The 8,949-nt window shown below is 43.6% G+C and overlaps 1 protein-coding gene across 1 annotated transcript in view; it reads right to left on the reverse strand.

The window, feature by feature from the left end:
- hivep2a (HIVEP zinc finger 2a) overlaps positions 1–7,808 on the reverse strand; it is a 113,158-nt gene extending 105,350 nt beyond the window's left edge. Inside the window, exon 1 of the mRNA XM_030721258.1 lies at positions 7,442–7,808. The gene's annotated coding sequence lies outside the window, so the exon portion shown is untranslated. The remainder of the gene's footprint in view (positions 1–7,441) is intronic.
- Positions 7,809–8,949: the final 1,141 nt, after the last annotated feature.

An 8,949-nucleotide genomic window follows, 5' to 3' on the forward strand; every position in this document is an offset into this window, starting at 1 on the left:
ACACCTTGGTTGTAACAAGCTATCTGACTCTGATCTTCAACAAGTTGTCTTGACCGTGCCTACAAACCTAAATGCATTGAGTTGCTGCCATGTGATTGGCTGATTAGATAATTGCGCTCCAGAGCAGCTGAGCAGGTGTACCTAATAAAGTGGTATCTGGTATATGTATTGCTCTGTTGACTCAGGTCATAAAAAATAAAATTAAACATGCTAAAAAACATTTAGTCCATTTTGGAGATTTTGGTCATTCTAAAAGTCAGAGAGGAGCATTACCCAGGTTATGCTCGTTGGCTAACAATATTTTAATCATGAATCATTAGCCAATAAGACGGAAGCTGGTTTGAAGGGCAGGTGGTTTTAGAGAGAAGCTAAAACAGCTTGTTTCAGGCAGTGGATGAACTGAGGGGCCGCAGCAAGACTCAGTATAAGCAGAGTCCAAGAATAAGACCACAGAGCTGCATATGAATCAACTTTAAATGTTTCCAAATGTATCCAAAGACTGAAAATATTCCAGCAGAACTTTGCACAACGTCAGGTGACTCTTCAGATGTAGTTGTACAGTCTGATCAGAAATCCAGAGCCCAGAGGTATTCAGCTTATACTTATACAGAACAAAGATAAGCATAATTTAAGAAGCTACAACCTGAGAATATGCACACATTTTTTTTATCATAATGAATCCATTAGTTATTTTTTAACAACTTATTTTTTTAAGTATGGTATAAAAGGTGTCGATATGTCATCAGGCCTTATAGCATACAGTGTGATGAAAGAACAGGAGCGTTTACAGTGATATTCAAAATTACTCAACCATAGCTTAAGTTGTCAAATTGGCAGAGTGCTGTACAGTAGAGGGAAGCTGGATGACGGTGGTGTCATCTGGGATTTCCTGATTACAAAACACTGATTTAGCTCCACTGTCTGATGCATAAATGCATGAAGTGAGACTAATTACAAGCTGTTGAGAAAGTAGGCCAGTTTGAGTAAAGGTCTCTCTCTCTCTTTTTCTCTCTCACCCGCCCTCCTTTCATTTCTCTATCATCTCTTTGTCCTTAAAAATTACAGTCACACACCTGACAGTATATTTGGCGCCTTGCTTTGTGTAAAGAGAGACTGGATTTTAAAATCAGCCTCTTTTTTCCCTCACACACACACAGATAGAAGCCGTGCCCGTTCTGTTTAAAAACCTGCTTTATGATTGGCTGATACTGAGCAACCAGCTTGTTGAGCATCAGCAAGGTCATCGCTGATTGGCTGAGGGATGAACAACATCCTCAGCTAAGTATGACACACTCACACACACATCGCGCTTTTCCCCCCTCTTTCCTCACCTCCACCTCCCCCACCTCTGCTCCACGTGTATATAGGTATGAAACCAAACCGCAGTGGAACAATTTATCTGGTGCTGCCAGTCAACCACCTCATTAGGCTTTGTGTGTGCATATGTGTGGAGGTGTCTTAATAATTTAACCGTCGCTGTCAGGACCCCGGTCACCACGGCGCTCTCAGGTTCCTTTACAGCTCTCAGATGATCTCACACACACACACACACACACACACACACACGTAAAATTGTGCAACTGCATTCAAAAGCAGCACAATGCAGTGAGATAAACTTTAGATGAGTTCAGTGTGCTTTTCACTGAGCGCAGTGTGCCCGTGCTGTAGGTGCATTATGTTGCAAAGCAGATTCTGCACTTCTTTGTTGGTAATAATCCACTCTGAGGTGTCTCATACAATGCTGCTACAATCACTGAGTGAGTGAGGCAAAGATGACAATATACAGAGTGGAATAAAGTTTTCTCAATGAATGAAATCCAACAAGGTTAAAAGATATAATATGAATGAATACCAGTAGATTTTTTTCAGTAGACCTAAACTCTGTCTTTGTGTGTCCTTCTAATTGTTCCAATTTGGGGTCTTTAGGTTCATGTGCACATCCATGCTTTAACCAACGAGTGAACGTTCTGCACACCAGCAACTGAGCTGCAATGAAAGCTGTGTGCATCTGTACGTGTGAAAGGGTTATGTCTTCACACCATGCCATACATCTGCAGTCATTTCAAATTCTCCAGCTATGATGTGTGCGCTGTGATAATTGACAGCAAATGCTAACCTAACACGTCTGCAGCAAACTGGCTGCGGCACAGTCAGCACAGAGACAGATGAAGAGACAGGAGGAGAGGCAGAGCGCTGCAAGAAGTACACAAAGTGCGTGAAAAGAAAAATGGAGGTTGTCAAATAGATACTTAGAATTGAATTCTTGGGATTCTTGTATTGAATTCCAGAAATTCAAAGCGATGTAAGCCTCGCTAATGGTTTTGAGCCAAACAGGAAACTGTGAGTCGTAAATTCGTGCTGCAGGAATTTAGGACAGTTGCATTTTGCAGATAAGTGTAACGGATTCAGATGAGGAGACTCTTCACAGCATAAACATACCTCACATATATGTAAGGCTACATGACAGATAAGAGGCCTTTTTTTTTTTTTTTTTTTTTTTACATATATGCAGAATCCATCAAGTAGATTTGTTTGGAAATCCTGAAAAAAATTGTGAATGGACCTCGAGTTTTTCAGTTTGGATTATTCTGATAAACCAAACAGTTTAGAGATCCTTTATGTTTGAGAAAACTCTCCAACTTATTAAACTTAAAAATGTAAAGAAGCAACAACCTCCACCACGTCTAATGTGCTCCTTTTTGATTGTATCGTCATACACAAGAACTTCTGACAGCACACTTGCCTCATCTGGATCTATTCTTATCAGGTCCACTTCCCCGCGTTGCTTCCTCTGCTTCAGATCCAGTGCTCTTTGAAAGAAGGTGGCGTTTCTCTCAGAAGTGGATGTTTAGTTTCTTAAGTGCCTCTTTAGTCTGTGTGGCAGTGTGTTAGCATTAGCCACACATCTTGACAGATAATGTGCTCTGGCTGAGGAGGTTAGCAGCTCTCACAGCAGCTTTGCTATACTGTCTTAAAGGTCGTTTTGCCTTCAGGGTGTGGGCCGCACCGATGCTCCTCTTTGACGAGCCACACAGAATCTGCAGGGTGGGGTTTTCTGTGACTGACGGTTTTCTGGGGAAATGGGTTCATACGTACAAAGTGCAAATACAGTTTTGCTGTTATACTTCAATAATAATGTATGGATTTCACAAAATCCACCCTGTACCTGCCTCACAGCACACCAGCCATCCGGGAGCTGCTGCATATAAAAAAAAGCATCAACTGCTTCACTGAGTCTGACTCAGATACCTTCATCAGGCACCGGTTCAGTTCAGTTCATCCTCCTGGACCCTCTACCCAGACTCCTTCCTCCTTCTACACCAAACCAAAGCATGAGTGGCTGAAGCAGACTACTTCCTGATGTGTGCTACATGTGGGACCTGCCTCTCCAGACCTTGGTGGGAGTTCATGTGTAAAAAACATTTTATACTTTGTTGAATATGTTATGCATCAGCAGCACTGAATGGCGCGGCACCGGCGCATTTCGGAAAGAGAGCTAACAACAAAAGGCCAGCAGTCCTGAGGTATTTCCCACTTGCTCAGCAACAGTTTTGTTTATTTTTGCTAGTTTGTGACTTAATTGTGATTTAACGTCAAACAAATGATGATAAAGTGAGTTGGCAACAACGGAAGAGCGGCGTCCACAGCACTGTTTCTATGTATTTGATTGCATTTACACTGATGCACTAATGTTATCTTCACTTTACCCGTCTCTTGTCTGCTCTGCTGCAAGTGTGTCTGTGTGTGGTGTGTGTTGGTGTGTGCGCATACATGTGTGTGAGACACCTGATGAAAAAGAGCGGAAACAGAAATCCTCACAATGAGCTAAAATTTAAATAAATAGCATCCACATTTTTGTATTTTCAGGTTTCGTATCTTGTTTCTTTTATGTATTATTTCAACAATAAATGTATTGATTTATTTATATTCCCGGTCTCTTCTTTAAGTTAGAGATACAGAAAGCTGACAGCAGTACCTCAGGCTTCAGCATCAGGACAGAAAAGGTCAGAACAGTGCATCACCACAGGTAAAGTCATGTACTTGTATTTACAGAGAACTTTTCTGGTCTTACTGGCTACTCAAAGCTCTTTATATGGTCACATTTTTAGCCATACATTCATACAGCTCTTTTTTCTATACACTTAAAGCACCTCATCTACCTCACACCCACGGCCAATTTAGAATGAACAGCTAACCTAATGCCTCAGTCACACGGGAATAAAAAGAAGACCGCACCCTTCTTGTGACAGGGAGAAATCGGTGGTTTCTCTGTGACTGCACTGAATTTTTTCGCATTTGGCGATGATTGTGAGTAGTAGTAGTGACAATCTGCTCACTCAGTGCAACACCCTCAACTTCTGACTGACAACTTTTAATCATAAGGCGAGCGCAGAGCTCACCTGGAGGGAAGCAACCTGTCACCAAATGTTCGTAGTAAAATTCAGAATGACTGCAATCACTCTCAAACAGATTGAAGAAGGTTTGCAAATAATCGCCGTCTAATATATAAATGTTAACATACTGCTAATGTAGCAATCAGTCTGAGTCAGTCTGAGCTGATGAGCGCAATTTGCCGGCGATGTGCTGCTTCGCAGTAGCAGACTGACTCAGCTGGTTGCCCACTGGTTGGCAACCAGCTGAGTCACGTTGCTGAGCGCCTGTCTCATTTTGTAGTTAAATGTCGTCTTGCAGCAACTACGTCACTATTTGTGGAGGAATTTCTGTTTTTCATTCTACGAGGTTCTTGCTGGACTCTTTCAGTAGTTTGTGTCAATTTATGTTTCTTTGTAAGCAGACAGCTACAGATTTTTCCCTGATGTATCATAGGTCATCGCTGTGTTATCACCAACAGACTGCACGTTATTGCCCACTTGACACGATTAAATCGCAAACCGATGGCAGGCCGACTCCGCCTTATTGCCGTCTTGACGCACTTAATTCGCTTTGACTGTGAGTGGTCATAGACCTGGTCCCCATCTACAAAGCAACCATTTTAAAGGCAATGAGACTGCAGGTTCATTGCACATGGTTGCCACAATTTTGGTCATGCTACCATCTCCAACCACTGTTTTCCCTAGAGTAACTGTAGTATAGCATGTATCTCCTTGGGAGAATATTCAAACTCCCCATCCAGGGTTCAGACTAGGAACATTCTGCCATGGGGCAACAGTGCTAACCACTGCACCACTCTAATGAATATAGGCTGTTACATAAATCCCACTGCTTCACTGACATAACTGACTTTCCAAAGACAGGTGCTGTTTAAATCTGGCATACTGATTCATGCAGGCGGTGGTGCTCAGGCTAATACCACTGACTATCCATAGGCTTAAGAACGGTGTAGCCCCAATGCTAACACAGCAACTTCCAACTGAAATGCTCTAGAACAGTGCCAGCCCTAATACAAAACTGATTAATATATAAAAAAATCAAACTCCATGAATATTTCCAATCCCCGTGTGCTGCTGCTTGTACAAGTGCAGCTCTCTGTATGTTGGGAGGACACAAGAGTTCCCACAAGGCCTAAGTAATAAATTAATTGAATGTTTAGTGAAGAAATCTTCTCACACCTCATGCATGTCTCCATACGGCCTATCTTCCCTGGTAACAGCGCACTTGTGTGTGTGCGTGCGTGGACGCTCTCTCCTACGCAGTAGCTACACCGCCGATGGCCATCTGAGTGGCAGTAGGACAGATGGTACGTAGGTCGGCCTTCCCCCATGCACGCTCGCAAACATGCATCTATCACAGACACGTGCATGCCCAGAGTCAGCAGCATGTTCCCTGACAGCAGAATACATACTGTAATCATCTCTTCAGCTGCAGGCTATGAATCCCACCAACACCACAAGCACATTTCTGTGACTGCTTTTTACTTTGTGCAGCTTCAACAAGCAGAAATGAGGTATCCATCGGCAGTTCTTCCCTTCATACTTCTTCTGATTGTTTTGCTGTGCACAAAGCTTCTTGCTGTTCCTAAAAATAGCGTGTGCACTGTGTCAGTCGAAGTCTAAAATTAGCCGCAATCCCAGAACAAAAAGATAATGGAAACACACAAAAGCATTATAAAATGCATGTTGTTGATTCTACTTTTGCAATTTTACTTTTGTAATTATGTAGCTATAATGTAACTATGATTTGTTTTACTTTTTCTTTCTTACAGTTTATTATAAATGTTACTTATTTAATGGTGCATGCTTTTGTGGAGGAGCTCTTTGATCTTTATTATTTGTGTTCTTTATTCGAGCTTTCTGTGACATATTAAACATCAAACAAACGCTCTGAGATCCAGAAAGTCATGTTGGCTGGAGCCTGGCTGCACACTGTCCTTCAGCTGTTTCAAACCTGCACCTCAGACCTCACCCTGCCAATCATGTGCACTGCTGTGTAGTGTCCTGAGCAGGATTTTACCACCTGTTGCACTCAGTTGTGTTTGACCCTGACCTTTGACCTCTCACCTAACCTTCCCTGCAGAGATGACCACTCCAACAAAGAGTTTGCAGGATGAGGATGTAAATCTCTTCTTTAGAAATGCAGCGATGAGAGCCTGACATATTTTCTCGGAGAGTACAGGGAGAGAAGGAGTGAGAGCAGCAGGGCCGGGCCGTTAGTCGCAGTCTCCCCGGCAGGGGCCCCTCTCTAGACGGCAACACGTCATGGAACATTCCCGGAACCAGCCAGCACACCACCCACCATCTCCCTCTCTCCCTCTCATACACAGACACATAAAGAGGAAACAAACGATGAGCATATGAGATAAAGTCACCCCATCTCAAAAAGAAATTGCCAGTGTCTCCGTGGTCGCTTTGAGCAGCACACTGTAAAATAACACACTGATACTGTCGCAAAAAGAGTCGCTTTTGACTCTGAGGAATGTCACACTGATCACACTGTAGCAGCAACAAGGAAATACCAGAGAGTGCGCGGAGGTCACAGCTTAAACTCACTTCTGAACACTTCACGCGTACGATCAGTGATCAGAGGAGCACCACAGAGTGTCAGAGGGAACTGCAGGTAAAGTCTATTAGTAAAGCCAACCCGATGCGGGCAATGATGATTTGTTTGTGCACAAATCGACCTTTCAGGTGCAAAAATCACATCAATCACACACTATCCGAGCCTCCACTTTCATCGCTTCATATCCACCAACACGCACCCTCCCTCACCCTCTGTCTATCTCTTCCCCGGCCTTGCAACCAGCCTGGCCGTGCAGGTTACTGCAAATTCCTCAGGATATTACGCAACCCGGGTAATCTGCATGCAATGCAATGCGTGCCCGGGGTATTCCCCCAGCATAGCCTTCCCCTTATAAGCTAAGCAAAAGATCAAGTTCCTTGAAAACAAGCCGTAAATGTCCGCCTTGGCGCATAAAAACGCACTGACAGTGTGATATGTGTGAGAATATGTTCTGTATGGTTTCGTTTTCTCTCCCCGCTCTTACCTTCAGTCTGCGCTCCGGCTGCGCGTCTCCGTGCGAAAATGACAACAAGCAACCCGGTGACAGGAGATCCGATTCCGGGCGAGCTTCGCTCGTCGCTCGGGTAGAAACAGGGACGGTTGCTAGAAATCCACAACAGTCGAGGGGGCAGCGCTGGAAACGTCGCAGAGAAGAAACCGACGAACAAAAGTTGCGCGTAAAATTGGAAGGAATCCTTTGCGAGCGGATTTCTGCTGCCAGAGCTCCACTCCTGCAGTCAGACGGACAGTAAATGTGTGTGTCTGACTGTGTTGTGAGTGTGTATGTGTGCGTGTGTCAGGGTGAAATCAGGAGACACATACACACGCACACACACACTCATACGCACAGGGGGTTATTCCAAGCACCACTTCCCAGAATAGCAGCATAGAGGAGAGTGAGAGTGAGAGAGACCGAGCGGCAGAGAGCGACGGAGAGAGAGGGCGTTTGTGTGTGTCCGCTTGTGCGTGCGTGTGTGCAAATGTGTGTGCTGCTGTGACGTCGTCGGATCCCCCAACGCGCAACCAGGGCAGAGGGAGGGGAGGGGAGGAGGAGCAGTGGCCGAGGAGGAGGCTCTGTCTGCCGGCACAGAGAGAGCAGGATTCCCCGGTCACCTCTGGAACGACCTGTCTCCCTGCCTGTCTCCCTGCCTTTTTTTTGCTTGGACAACTATAGACCCCGTTATGCGTTAAGAATAAAACTGAATACATTCAAAGGCATTATATGCATTATACAAATTGCAGTTCAAAGTGTAGCACATGTTATTATATAGAAGAAATAAAATACTGTTATTGTTTACAGGTGACACGACATGATTGAATTATAGATTTCCGTACATATTACTATGTGTGTGTGTGTGTATATATATATATATATATATATATATATATATATATATATATATATATATATATATATATATATATCTATATATCGTTCCTTAGAGATTTATCACACTGCTGGACTGCCAAGAATGCTTTGGGCACATGACTTACTGAATTCCCTTTGGCAGAAAATGAACCTGTTCCCGCATTTTTCCGCTTTCTATCACAGTCAACTGGATGTTTTGCCCCTTCCCCTACTTACAGTTTTATGTATGTACTGTATAGATGACAGTGAGGAACGGGAATGAAACCCTTTCTTTGAAGGCTTCACCTGTAAACTGTGACGGTTTCCTGCGTTCGGGCTTCTCATGCTGGCTCCAGTACTAAGTGGAGCAGTGCACAGATAAACAGGACACCTCACTATTGTTCAGCCTTGTTAGCTTTTTTTTTTGCAGCATGAGTAAGAAAGACAGACACAGTGATTTTCTTTGTGCTTAATGGCACTGATGCTGCTGGCTATTGTTATTTCAGCTGTGATCCCTCACTTGTTCATAGATTGTATGATTTTCCATCTTTCGACCTGCGTTATGAGTGCTTGAATCCCTCAATCACAGTTTTCACTGAGTATTGGCGTCGCCATTTCTGTGAAATTAAAGTATTTGATTGTAA

Source organism: Archocentrus centrarchus, chromosome 24, assembly GCF_007364275.1.
Source record: "Archocentrus centrarchus isolate MPI-CPG fArcCen1 chromosome 24, fArcCen1, whole genome shotgun sequence".
NCBI classification, from domain to species: Eukaryota; Metazoa; Chordata; class Actinopteri; order Cichliformes; family Cichlidae; genus Archocentrus; species Archocentrus centrarchus.